This window comes from Aythya marila (assembly GCF_965140915.1).
Source record: "Aythya marila genome assembly, chromosome: 4".
Lineage (NCBI taxonomy): Eukaryota > Metazoa > Chordata > Aves > Anseriformes > Anatidae > Aythya > Aythya marila.
Window position 1 is genome coordinate 74,093,534 of NC_139045.1, and position 14,206 is coordinate 74,107,739.

Sequence of the window (14,206 nt, forward strand, 5' to 3'; positions counted from 1 at the left end):
ACTGACCACTACTATTTGCCTTTAAATTCCCCCAAATTATCCTCAATTTCTGATCACGTAGAGATTTAGAGCCTTGCAACGTGGCAAGATGCAGAGGTAGCAGGGGGAACTTGCTCGTGGCCGCTCCTGGAGGCAAGTTACCTGCTTGCACCTTTGGGCATGTCCTCGTGCAGAGAGCAGCAATGCTCAGAGGTTTGGTTTTGGCTCCCCCAGAAGCTGGAGGAATATTTGAAGAATTAATGGAAAAGGGACAAATGGCAAATAGCCTTCAGCCTGGGTAAGACTTCTCTTGGTCCCTTTTTTTGTACTGATTTCTCAGAATCCCGTCCTTCAGTTTATCAGATCTTAAAATTTACCTGCAGAAGGGGGAAGAAAAACCTCTTCCTCACTGCAAGGGCTGATTTAGCATCTTTGAAACCCCCACGAGAGCAATTTGTGTGAATACCTTGAGGAGTGCAGAGAGCTGAGCCTAGCTGAGCTTGGATGGAGCTCCCCCATATCAGCAAGAAGCAGTGGGAGCAGAAATCTTTTTTTTTTTTCCAGTGACTGCACGGGCTAAGAAGGGAAATTTCCCGAAGGTTTGGCATCCTCACTAACTTCTGCTCTCCGAGGAGGCCCTGAGAAAAGGCAGTTGTGCTGGGAAGCTGGTAAGGGCAGGCAAGTAGGTGCACGCACCGGCACGCATACCCACGTAGACATGCACAGTGCTCTCCCAAATAGCCTACAACCTGAGAAAACGGAGATAAAATCAAAAGACAACCGACGTTAATTGCGCTTTCAAGGCAATTGGAAATTGGAAAAATGCTGGGTTGAAATCCTGTGGGTTTTGTGTCCTCCCAGCGAGGTTTCTGGTGCTGAGTGTGGGGAGGAAGCCTTGGTGGCTGCGGTCGCTGGTGTTGTCGGTGGAGACTATCACCTCGTGTTGGGGTCAGATGATGACAGCTTTTGGGTTAGGGATGACACAGATGCTACCACCAAAACACAGTTATCATCTTCTTGTGTCAAATTCCGCCTTGCACCACTTGGCTGCTCGCTGGATGTGTGCTTTCAGGGTGGAGGAAGCCTCCCCTTGCTCTTTAAACTGCACGACACAAATTTGGATTCAATATAAGCTTGGCTTTAGATTAAAAACCAACAAGGAATCGTTCTGAAATACAACTGAACTTCTTCCACCCACACACTTTTCCGTTTCTTCCCCTTCACACAAAATCTGCCCTGCATTTTGTGTTTTGGACAACAGGGAGATGGCTAGCCTAACTTTGCACGCTGAACAAGCTTCCCAAAAGAGCCCTTAGAAGAATCACAGAATTATTAAGGTTGGAAAAGACCTTCAAGATTATCTGGTCCAACCAAGAAGGCACGTCCTGAGAAGTCTTGGATGGCCTGGTGCTTTACAGAGGAATAGGGATGTGACCAAACTCTTCCAAATGCCAGATGTTGGACATCCAGGGTTTACAGGTGAGCTGGTGTGGAATATCTGAATTAGAAATCCATCGTGATGGGTCAGACCCTTGCTTCCTGTGGTGTGAATTTGAGAAACAAAAGGAACAGCCGTGTGTAAAGAACCCAAGTCTTCGGGGAGATGACAAAATACATGAGAAGCTGTGTGGGACAGATCTTCTTGCCATGCCCTTCTGTGCTAGTGTGATCTGAGGCCAGGAGCTGGCTTCACAATTTTTCCTGAAGTCATGTTGTGTTGAAGTAATTCTGTGATTCTGTGATTCTGTGAAGTACCATCGAACGTGAAATTGTACCAGGCATTTTCTGCTTTGTTGGTTTGAGCATTCATTCAGGATTTTATTTACCAGTAGAAGCACGTGGTACTGTTCAGAAGATAACACACGCTTGGTTTTTTATCCCTTAAGCTGGAAGATCTTCCTTCAAAGAATCATAAATAAAACAAGACAGCACCTCGTAACAGATATTAAGGGGATTTTTTTTTAAAAAGTCTGCTTTGGTATAGTTTTTTCCTCTGGCATCACTCGGGTTCTGCAATCAGTAATGCTGAGGAGGTTTTGTGGAAAGATGCAGGAGTTGATATGACTTCCCCAAGGGTGAGAACTTCAAGAGCTGGGACACGAACGCTAATCTCATTAACTCCGGCTCCACACTTCACCATGAGATAATTATTCTGTTTGATTAATCCACTCCGTGCCTCTAAAGCCATAATGCTCCGTATGCATTGAGGAATCCTACTGCAAGTCCACATCTGAGCATCGAGGAGCTGTCTGCTACCCCTGGCACCTTTCTGCTTGCACTAAACTTGAGTACACATATGTGTGTATTAGCCTTGGCTGGCCTTAGTCTCATCTGATCACCAGAGCTGAAAAACTCTGTGTGTTGCTCATTCTTCATCCTTTTCACATAGAAAATAAATGAGAATTTAAAAATAGTGAGTAAAACGTTGTGTTCTTGCAGCTTAGTTCCTGCGGATACAAGAGTGGGAAGGGTGCGCCTCTTGTGTTTATCAGCCCGCTGTCCCAAGTAGCCTTCGAAACCATTGAGCAACTGCAGCCACGCTTGAGAAACCTCAAAATCTTCCAATTTTGCAAGTGCCATGAGAACTGAGCAGCACGGAGGTTGGGTGGAGAGCTCATCGTGTTTCCCAGGCTTGATGGAAGGGCTGCAGTGTGAACTTACCGCTTACCTGCCACCAGGGAATCACAGAATCAGGTTGGAAAAGACCAAATCCAGACATAACTTCAACAAAATCACATTTGGATCGTGCAGGATGACACCAACCTCCTGGCTGAGGTCGTGGTGCTCCCGGAGCCGTGTGTGATACTGGACAGTCATTCTGCCCCTCTTACCCTCTTGTACCTATCTTGGCTTCATCTCTGCTCGCATGTGCTTCCAGGCAGCAGCAGATTTACTGACAGTCGCTCACAAATCCAAAGCAGTGAGTAAATGCTGTCAGTGCCCCGCGGCTGGAGACCCCGGAGTATCTAATGCATCACATTGCGAGCTGTGAAATTGAGAATTCAGCCCAACTTGAATGCTTTCGCATCGTAAGCGGCAGAACTAATGCAGCTCAGCATACTAATGAGGGAGGGATTTATCGGAAAGTGCAGAGCTGGTAGGGAAATGGCAACGCTCAACATTGCCCTAGGAACATTTCTGGGAGGCTCATCTCGCCCTCAGACCGTGTGGTGCAAGCAGTGGAAGGAGCATTGCCAGCAGCACGGCCCCCAGAGGGAATCTGGCTTCAGGAGAAAAAGCCCAACTTGATGACTTTCAGGGAAATGGCCCAGAAAATAAAATCCCGTGTATAATTTATAAAAGATCTTAAGTACGGAAAGAGGAGTGGTTGATGTGGAACTGATTGTTCTTCCTGGGCAGAAAGTGGAGATGAAACTGAGAAGAGACCCAAGCCTGTGGTTTACCTCTGGGATAAGAGAGATGCCAACAGCTTACGTTAGCATTTAGGTAGTGCAAAAATATTGGTAGTTCTGTTTTGAGAATCCCTTCCTTCTTCAGTCCTGCGTATCAGAGTCACTGTCATCCATTAACTTTAATTGGAAAATGTCAATCTTACTGAACGTGTCATTTTTAGCTTTTTCTACAGTTGGTAGAAAAGTATTTAGAGCTAAAAAAGTGTTTAGGGCTAAAAGCTGGTATTAGCGTTTACCTGGAAATATTGACTGGGGAAGGCTTTGAGGTGCAAGATGTTTTTCACAACCCCCCTGGGCAGCCTGTCCCAGTGCTCTGTCACCCTCACCGTGAAGAAGTTCTTTCGTGTGTTGGTGCAGAACTGCCTGGGCTCCGTTTTGTGGCCATTGCCCCTCGTCCTGCCCTCACAAACCACTGAAAAGAGGTCGACCAAACCCTTCTGTCTCCCACATTTCAGATATTGGTAAACATTGATGAGATCCCCTCTCAGTCTTCTCCAGGCTGAACAGCCCCAGGCCTCTCAGCCTTTCCTCACAGGGAAGATGCTCCAGGCCCCGTACCATCTTTGTGGCCCTCCGCTGGCCTCTCTCCAGGAGATCCCTGTCTTTTTTTTGTACCAGGAATGGTGTAACAGCCAAATTCTTTGCATCCTAAATGTGTTTTTTTTTCTGTCTGAACGGAGGCTTGGATGGAAGGCCTCCGACAGGGACCAAGGCTTTAGTTTAGGTTGAGCAATGCGCCTCTACCAAGCAGCACACACACATTCTGCTTTAATTGCTTCACGTCTCCCCATCCAGCTTAATTGGTTTCCACCGAGAACGTGAAATTCCTGCCGGACAGCATCGTGCTGGATCCGGAGCAGAGCGTTGACACGACGTTGATGGGGAAGACGAAGGCTTGGAAGAGCCCGATGGGGAAATTACAGCGAACGAGGCCTGTTGGCAACCAGCTCCCAGCTCCGAGTCCTCCGTGGCACAATGCTCTCTACAATTATAGCAGCTTTCCCGGGTCAGGAAACGAATGCTGTGACTGCTGTATTCCTGTGTGTGATATTTATGACACACAATGTTATCTTTGTAATTGTTACGTATGCTTTTATGTAGCGCAATTAGGGTGGGACCGAGGTTAATGCTAATGTTAATGGTTTTCGTGTTCCTAATTTAGCCTCTGAATGCTTTCGTTCGGTAGGGAGTGAGTAACAAAAATTATTCATGCTATTGTACTGCTGTCACATCTGTGGTGCAGGGAGATGGCTACTGCACAGCCCAGATCGCCCAAGTCTTGGATTTGCCTGCTGAAAATCTCCTTTACTTGAGTTTTGGGGACTTAAGCCACGCTGGGAAGTCCTCTGGGTCTTAACAGATGGACGTGCTCCGAAACCAAACCCTGGGCTTTGGGGGATGTCTGTCTGGATGGACTTCAACCCAGCTGAGACATAGGAAATATTTATGATGTACTTGTTTGGAGAAGCTCACCTCTGACTTGGCTTCACCTGAAAGTGCTCTTTTTCTGAGATGTAAGTTATCCTGGAATTTCTTGGAAGTGTCTGGAAACGAGTGCAAAGTCCATGGGTATGTGGCTATAGGGCTCTTTTTTTCCCCCATGAACTTCTGTAAGTTGGAATGTATCTGAGTACAGTTTTTTTTAGAAAATACCAAACTCGAAAAATCCCCAAATACCAGAAAATAGTCAAAAATATCAAGATTTTTAATACCTCTATATACTTCTTTTGTTTCATGACTACTCCTAAGATAATTTTGCTCACCAAAGTTAGACAGAGAGGAATGCCGTGCTTCCTAAGTGCAGGTTAGGATACGCAGAAAATGGGAAAAAACAAAGATAGGAGACTGAGTTATTTTATTTATTCTATTGTGGCTGAAGGTGAGGGGTTGCTGTGGTCTTTAGGACTGGGTCTGTGCTGCTGCTGCTGGACCTTGTGGGGCCATTCTGCTGCAGCTTTTTGGGGAGGTAAGAGGTTACTGGAGTCCTCAGCCTCCTAACGGCTTGAAATGCATCTTCTTGCACCAAATTAAAGTTAAAATTGCATCCAGGACCAGGTGTTTTTCTACAAACTGAATTTTTGCAGCCATTTTCTCCAGCATTAGCGGAAGAAACTCACGCAGCCATTTTGCTGAGAATCAAACTTTGCTTTTCCTTTTTTTTTTTTTTTTTAAATGATGCGCTCCGTTCACAAATAACCAGCTTGTTTGCTGAAAACCTTTTGCTTTTCCTACAACCAGACCCAAACGGCTGCGCTCGGGAAGCACCAGAGGGTTGGCTCAATTGTGAAAGAAAAAGCTTCTGAGCTTGCTCTTCGTTGTGTGCTTGCTCACTTCTGGCCTCCAAGTCTTTCACAAAGCTGAGAAGCATCCCATGGGGCTGGAGCTGTCCTGGGGTGGTGGATTGAATGACTTAAGTATCTTTTTTTGGTCCGATTTGCGACTGGAGCTTTAATTTATTGCCTCCTCTGTAAGCCACAGATATGTTTGTCATTTGCAATTACATGGTAGGGGAAAAAAAAAAAAAAAAAAAAAAAGAGCTTTATTTGGATTTTTAATTCATTCTTTCTCTTCGCCTTGGCGTTTGTTGCAGTGAAAGCTTTTCGTGAGGCTTAAAGGGCTGCAATAGCTGCTCACGTGGCCACGACGCTGCAAGCCCAAGGATAAGAAGGGGTTTTATGGCTTTGTAGAGACCGATTAATGCAACTTTCACCCAAGTCGATTTTGTAGGTCGAATATTTTGAAATTGTAGCTTCTTTAATCCCGTATACCATCGTCCTGGTTTATTTTTTAAACCTGAAATGCAGCCTACAGGAGCTGAGCTTCAGCTCCTCTTCCAAAGAGGCAGGGGGCATCATCTGAAGCCGGGGGCATCCCCTGCTGCCCCTAACCCCGGAGGTGATGCTGGCAGCTGGGCTTGGCGTGCACGTGGGGGATCACCACATACCTCAACGCAGCAAAAAGCCCACTTGCTTAGCGTTTAACTCGACCTTAAATTGCTGACACTGGGATTTCCATCCACGTGCAGCAGTTTCTCTCTTTTACTGAACCGGATCTGGTAGATTAAATGCTCGTTTTCAGAGGGGGGTGGGGGAAAATTGTGGTGCAAATCCGGTTTGGGATTTCGGTGACAAAATACTTTCACCAAATTTAGTGGGGTTTCGTGCGGGGATGGAACCCGTCAGTCTCTCCGAAGGGCAGCGAGCTGAGCATTGCCTGGGTGGTTTCTGTATCAAACGCTTGAAGGATATTCATTGTTCACAAGAAGTGCAATCTTCTGTTTACCCAAAAGCTTTATTTTTACAGGGCTCTGTTGTTCCACAGGCTGGTGCTGCCAACGGCAGCTTTGACTCGGTGATGGTTTCAGGCAGACGCGATGCCAGCCTCTGCTGGAGAAGGTGGCTCATCCGCGGTGCGGTGGGGGCGTAGGCTCGCTGTGTGGAGTGGCTGGGCTGCGAAAGAGTGGAAAAAATGAGATTGTTCATGAATATTTTATTTTTTTTAAGCGTACCCTTCCGATTGCTTCTGTAGTTTCCGTCTGCGCGAAAAGAACGCGTGCCAACGTCAACCGCGGCGGAAACGGGAAAGGTGTAGTGGGAGAAAGCGAAGATCTCTTCTCTTGGCCAGTGCTCCATCAGCTTAATAATATTTTGAGCAGGGAGAGCACTGCACTATGCCTCAGGGGGGCATGGATTTCCTTTCTGCCCCCTCGAGTTGTTGGGGGAAGACTGACCCCAGCGTGGCTTCAACACCCTCCCCTTCGCCCTGTGCAAACTCATCCTGCTCCGATTGCACAGAGCACGAGGACAGCACCAGAAATCTGTTTTCCTGTCCCCCAGGGACCTGGAAATCATTTATTTTAGTTTTAAAGGCAAATCTCGTCTTCCAACATCTCGTCAGACTTCAGCCCCGAAACGCGCCGGTCTCCTGGCAGCGCCGGGTTTCCAGTAGGCACGTAGTTAATCACCACGGTGCGGCTGAAGGGAAAGCCTTTGCTCATAAAAAGAGTGGGAAATAAATCAAGTTTTGCATAAATCTCTTGATTTATGCCACAGCGTGGTGGTGGCGCTGGAAAAATCCAAAGGTAATGGGAGCAGGAGCAGCAGCGCTGGGTTATAGTTAAAGTTTGCCTTTTTTTTTTTTTCCCAAAGAGGGAAAACTGAGTGTGAAGTGGTAATGGTGGAGTCCACGCACCTCTATCAAGCCTTGAATGCGTTTCACCAAATATTTTCATGGTGGATTGAGATTGGAGAGGGTGTTGGAGCTTGAGCAACACCCCCAGGTTCCCGTGCGAGGGGTGGCAAACTGGATTCCTGGGCTGCAGGGATTCAATCGGGTCGGGTCAAACCCTCTGTGCTTAAAACACATCCTGCGGGCAGAAGGGAGGTGGAGATGCCAAAATTCGGGAGGAGCTTTGCTGCACGGCGCTGGAAAGCTGCTGGAAAGCCCGAACGGATGGGTTCTGTAGGCGTTTTGGGTTCGGGTCATGCGGGAACGCCGTCCTTCCTCTCGCTGCCTGCCTCCCCTCCTCGCCGGGCCCTATTTATTATTTCACTCGGGTTATGACTTCCTCGTCGGCGCACGGGGGTGTGGGAGGTGGGGGGGGAAGGAAACGACACTTGCTTTCTTTGCAGGAGGCTCGGAAGAGCTGCAGATTAAAGGCTGGGTGCTAGCGGAGGCGCTGAAATTCCTGCAGGTACGGGGTAACCCGAGACCTGGCCTTCGGGGCGCGGCGCAGGAGCGCTGCGGAAGATTGCAACCCGGCCAGTTTTGCTTTGTAACGTAACACACCATGGAAAAAAAAAGAGCCTGGCGGTTTATTTTTTTTTAAAACCTTTTCTTATTTATTTTTTTTTTTTTTTTAGCTGCGGCAGGGCGGCACCGGGCGCTCCCCGGCCCTGGTTCCTGCAGGGGAACGCGCGCTGGGAGCCTGGAGGGAACCGCGCTTTGTTTGCTCAGTCGCAGAGCCCTGGTTCCTTTCTCCCGGTCGCAACGGAGCAGGAAACGGGCTGCTTGTTCCCTGGGCCTGCCCGCTTTGCTCCACAGCCCTCTGGCACCAGCTCCCTCCTCGCTGGGTCCTGCCGGGAAGGGCTCCAGCTCCGCCGTCCCTGCGCCTCTCCCCGCGTTTCTCCTACACGGCACCGAGCCGGAGCTTTCGCTCGCCTACCTGGCTCTGCCTCTTGCTCCTTCACCTTTTTCTCCATTCTCCCCAGATTAAAATCAAGCAACCAACCACCCCTCGCCTGTTTTTTTCTTTAAATATCCTTATATAAGTGATATAAAAGGTGGCCGGCACACCCACCGGCTTCCGTTTCGCTTTTGCCCGGCGCTGCTTGTGCTCGGGGTGCCTCGAAGCAAGCGTTTTGTGCCGGGCCGTGGCAGCATGAGCAGACTCTCAATGTGACATTCAGAGCTTGAAAACGCTGCAAACAGCTTTCCGACAATAGCTGGTGTTGTTCAAAGGGCGGCATAAATAATCGAGAGGGTTTTGTTGGGTTTTTTTGTGTTGTTTTTTTTGCGAGGAGAAGAAAATCTCCCCGGGCTTGCCTGCGAGGCAGCAGTCTGTTTGCATTTACAGGGCCGTGAAAATGTTGTTTCGAGGGGAATCTGAGGCAAAGGGTGAAATCAAAAGGAAGGGACTGTCGTTATCTGGAAGGTTTTCAGCATCCGGGTGCGGGGATGTCTCGTAGGGGACGGAACCTCTCTTTTCTTGCATATGCTTTTTTTTTTTTTTTTGCAGTGAGTTGCACAGAATAAAATCACTCCTCATCCAGTTACGGCAGCACGGGCTGGCTTTCTGGCACGAGCTCTAACAGATGATGAGACACCCAGGAAGGTAGGGTCACTGGTCGCTCAGGTTAGCTGAAACCTCTGGAGGTCTCTGGCCCAGCCTCCTGCTCAGAGCAGGGTCACGCTGGGCCGTGCTGCTCACGTGTGGCTCTTGAAAACCTCCAGGGCTGGAGATTTCACAGCCTCGCTGGGCAACCTGATGCCCTGCTTGACCGACCTCATGGTGCTGAAGTTTCTCTCCGTAGTTTGAACATTTCTCACTTCATCTCACATCCATTCTCTCATGTCCTCGTACCACACACTCTGGTGCAGAGCCTGGCTCATCCTTGGCCTTGGAGGTGCAGGAAAGCTGCTAAATCCCCAGCTTGGTGCTGGGGAAGAAGGGAGAAACGTATCTTGGTGCAGCCAGCAGGCACTTGATGTTTCTCCTCCTCATCTTTCCATACACCTGTGCTCCATCCTGCCTCCGATATGTTCATAGATCAAAAATGGGCAAAATGGGTTTCTGTCTTCATTTAATCCATGCCATTTTCTCCTGGTTGAGGCTGGGATAAGCCACAACGCTTTCTCAGCTCAGAATTGACTAAATTAGTATTCTGTGTGAGCTCTAAGAAATAAAAAGTAGCCACCCTGTATTTTTTGAAGAAGCTACCAACAATCTGGACGAATTTGGTTGGACCCCATGATTTCTCGAGGTCCCTTCCAACCCCTCCAGCTCTGTGAGTCTGGGGATTAGCAATCGGGTTGCATTCAGCCTCAGTCATTAGCCCACGTTTGGTGATTAGCAAATTCTCAAAAAATCTATAACAAATACGCCTTTCTAACACTTTTTTGCTTTCACTCTTGACCTGCATTGCTGCTGATGCACCAGGAGGTGACCAGATGTTGCTGCATCCTTTGGCACCGAGGCATCTTTTTGGGGCTGTGGCCTGAATATCGGGCAGAGAACTGCTGAAATCATTGTTTTCAATATGATGTCGAGTATTTATCTGTTCTTTCTTGTAATATTTTTTAAAAAAGTTAAGAACGGGAGCATTAGAGCAGCTTATTTCTTGGGAATTTCTCCAGCACTATGGAAAGAACAGACCAAAACACATTTCTTTTGTGCACCGAGCACGTGTGCTGAGGAAAAAGCTTTTGCGCTTCCTTTAGGCTCAAACCAGCTCCCGCCTCGTCTCTTAAAATTACTTATTTGACCAAAAAAAAAAAGACAGAAATCATTAATAAAAAGAGAAACCCTTCTGAAACTGAAAGGAGAAGGCTGTGGCCGTGCCCACGCTCGGCCCGACACGTGCCGCGGGTAAGAATGAGGCCGGCGGTTTTGTCCCCGCGCTGGATTAGGCACAGTTGCCACTGGTTACCTCGGCGGCTGCTTTCTGGCAGCTCTGCCTTTCAGCCTGCCTCTCTTTTTCTCTCCAAAAGCAGCACCGAGCCCGGGGAAGGCAGCGGGAGCCCAGCGGGGCGGCGAGGACGTGCCTGGAGCCGGCGTCCCCGCGGGGATGTGCTGCGGGGTCCCAGGCACCGTGCACAGGAGGTTTTTCCCTCTGGGCTCAGCTTTAGGGTGAAGTTTTCATCCCTTTATCTACGTGACTTATAAATAATACCAATAGCAGCCTTTTTGGGCCGTGCACGAAGCGGAGCAGTTGGGTTTTAGCCCTACCACGTGCGCAGGCACTTGTTGGTCCCGGAGCAGCCCAATGTGGATTTGATGGGACCCAAAAGCAGCTGGGGGGCAGTTTTCTGCTCCGAGCCTCCCTGGGGCACCCATCCATGTGGCTCCTGTTGGTTTTGGTGCTTTTATGCAGAGTACATGGGATAAGGCTGCAAAATCTCTCCTCTACAGCAGCTCTGGGGTGGTGACTGCGTGGCACAGCCTGTCCCCGTGCGTCTCTGTCCATGTGCAAGTCCCTGGCTGCCTCTGCTCAAAAAGCAGCTGTGTCAGGGAGAATAATTCGGATGGGGAAGGAAAAGGGCAGGATCACACCCAGCACCCCGTGTCTCCGTGCTCTGCAGCAGCTCTTGGGTTATTCCCCTCCTGAAAACAGCCTGAGCGTGGGGACCCCAAACCCAAGCTCTTGGTGTGCTCTGATAAAAGCAGTTTTAAGGGGTGACGGGGTCTGAGGGGGGCACGGCCAGCTCCTGGCATACCCCGAGCTCCTGTGTGAGGTGATTCGGACAGGGATTTGATCCCACAGCGAGACACCATCACCTCTTCTTCCATCCCAGCAGCCTTTCAAAAGGAGGAGCCGATAAATGCCCAGGTAGCGTGGCCGTGGGCAGTGTTCAAACACCACGGGGGAAATTCAGGGGTACAGAAGCACCAAGAGGAATCATTTCCCAAGCTATCCCGTGCAACACGCAGCGGGATCCCCCCTGCGTGCCCCAAAAGCAGAAGAGGATTTTGGTTTTTTTGTGTTTTTTTTTTTTTTTGTCTGCGTCGCGGTGGAAAAATCAAAGCCGTGGCTGGGGGAACTTGTGGTCTGACTATCCAGTTGGGCAAGCTTGGCTCTCCCTGCCATTTAAATACACTCGCCCAGAATTTTAATCGTGCCTGTCTCCATAACTACGTTTTAACTCTTTAGGGGCACGCGGGGTTTCCGAGCCATCCACCGCTGCTGTTTAAACCACCCAGCCTCGGAGGTTGGGTCATTTAAATCCATTCAATGTGGATTTCAATCCATTGAATGGATTTAAATGGCCCAACACATTTAAATATAACACGTTTAAATGTATTAGTTCTCTATTTTTGGGGTTTGCTGGCACTTGCATGCTCAGGAGCATGGCAGTGTCCGAAGTTTAATTGGAATAAATAAAACACGGAGCGAATTTGTTGTGGATATTAACGATGTTGGAGTTGCTCAGAGCAGGGAAAAACGCCGCTGGAAATAGTTACGGGAGGAAAAAGGATGAAATCATCTCAAGTTTCAAGTACCTGTGAAAGAGAAGGGGCTGTCTCGGATGTTTTTGTTGTGGCGCTGTGGGACCGCGAGCGCGTTTAGCCGCAGCTGGGGCTGCTGCAAAACCTGCGCCCAGCTCGTGCTGGGGGCTTTGCTGCTCGCTTCCGTCAGCTCTCCGCTTGTCTGAGCAGCAGGGAAAGTTTCCATGGTTTCTACCTCGTTTTAATCGACGGGATTTAGGGTGGTAAGGAAAGGAATAAGGCAGGGATAAAACAACGTGGTAGCGGAGCCAGAAAAAGGAACTCAGCCTCTCCTTTTTGCTGGGAGCCTGTCCTGCTCGCAGCACATACCCACCCTAAATGGATCTCTTCTTTTTTCCTTAGGGCTGCGGAGATTTTTGGGGGAAGAACAGTTACGTGAGAGCTAGATTTAGCTGCCTTGCTGTTGTCTTAAAGCTCGTTGCAGGTGCTGGTAGCCTGGAGACATCCCACTGCCGAGCCTCGGCCAGCATCCCGGGCACTGAGGGCCTGCCCAGCATGTGATCTGCAGGAAGAAGTTTCAGTTCCTCATAGCACAAAAAAAAAAAAGGATGATACAGGGGGAAAATAACCCCTGCCCCAGAGCTGTGCCGGCACAGCCTGCCCCATGCAAAGCACCTCGTGCCTCCCGCCTGCCTCCCTCCGCGTGCTCGGCAGGAGGAGCCTCCAGGTGGGCTGGCAACGTCGTTGTGCAACTTCACATGGAAATGAAGATGAAATTATCTCCAGGGTGGCGTTGGCCACGGAGAGAAAGGAAAAAGGGGAGGCGGTTGTACACAAGGAGTGCTGGCAACCCGGGCTCTGCGCTGGTGGCACAAGTTTAACCCAAAAGCGACCAGGAGTCGCATGGGTTTTGTCCTGCCATCCCCAGCACCTCGCCAATGAATTTCTCCAGCAAAACTCCTGTGGCTTGCACAAAAAGAGCCAGGTTTCGGGTTTCTGGCCCTCTGGAGACCCCCTGGGTATCTGTGCTGTTCGGTGGGTGCGTGCCCAACCTCTCCAATTCCCTCCACCCTCAAAGCCGCAGCAGAGCCAACGTTGGGACTGGGGACAGGGTCGGTTCCGTGTGCTCCCGGAGTTACCCGGAGGGAAAGCCCTGTCACGGGGGGCGTGTTTCAAGCCAGTTATAAATAAACGCCAGCAAAACCAACTGGTGATGGTTCCTTGTCCTATAAAAAGCTGGCGGATGCACTCAAAAACCACAGTTTATTTTGACAGTGGCTCTAAAACTGGAGCCCGATGGTCAAGCCCGGAGGTGGAAATCTTCCCTTAACGCCCCGAAATTGTAGGGTGCGAGTGCCAGGAGTGGAAACCCTGCTTCCTTTGGCCTCGGCTGCTGTGGCTTAATTTTTTTTTTTTCACTGTTCCAGCTTGCCTTTCTCTCCAACCTTTGCTCTGCACCACCACAATCTGCTGAGGGATCCGTCCGTCATTCGATGGGAGCGGGATGCCACGGAGGTGCTAAGGGGGGACCCCAATCAGCACCGATAACGGGGATAAAAGATGCCATGTGAAACCCTTCTCCCAGCATAAAAAGGTGCTGGGGAACTCGGGCATTTACAACAGCCCTAAAGGAGCCCTTGTTTTCAGAGCAGCTTTTCCCCAAGCTCTGAACTTGTGACCCAAAGGAGGGCAGCGCAACGTCCCGGCCGCGCCAACGCCGTATTTATAGCCGAGGCTCAGCAACCCGTCTGCACCGAGGGACGAAGCACATCCTATGGCAGCTTATACCCATTTTTAGAAATCTGGCTGGAGTTTTCTTTCTCCAGGCGGCTTCCTGAAAGGCCGCTCGGCTTCCCTGCCCCGCTCCCTGCGTGCGAGAGGCTGCAGGAAATCACGGGAAGGGCTGAAAGCGCCGCCGGGCGAGCTGCGGGGCCGCAGGGACCTGCCGAAAACGCGCACTCCAGCGGCTGTGCCTCTGTGTGGCAGTCTGTGGGGTGGGCTTTGACGAAAGGACGGGGATGTTTTAGGAGGGGAACCTTTAGAAATGCTCGAATTTGCTGGCTCCTGGACCCTGTAAAGCCACAGACTTTTTGCAGGGCAGGTTTCCGTCGTGGCGCCGGGGATTTGGGAGCGACGCTGCAGCCTTGGC

General features: G+C 49.8%; 1 protein-coding gene across 2 annotated transcripts in view; it reads left to right on the top strand.

The window, feature by feature from the left end:
• Positions 1 to 14,206, top strand: part of PTPRA (protein tyrosine phosphatase receptor type A) — an 80,542-nt gene that overhangs the window by 17,870 nt on the left and 48,466 nt on the right. Inside the window, exon 3 of one of the 2 annotated variants that reach the window (XM_082759188.1) lies at positions 9,130 to 9,225. The exons of the other annotated variant lie outside the window; for it this stretch is intronic. The gene's annotated coding sequence lies outside the window, so the exon portion shown is untranslated. The remainder of the gene's footprint in view (positions 1 to 9,129; positions 9,226 to 14,206) is intronic. 2 annotated transcript variants of the gene reach the window in all.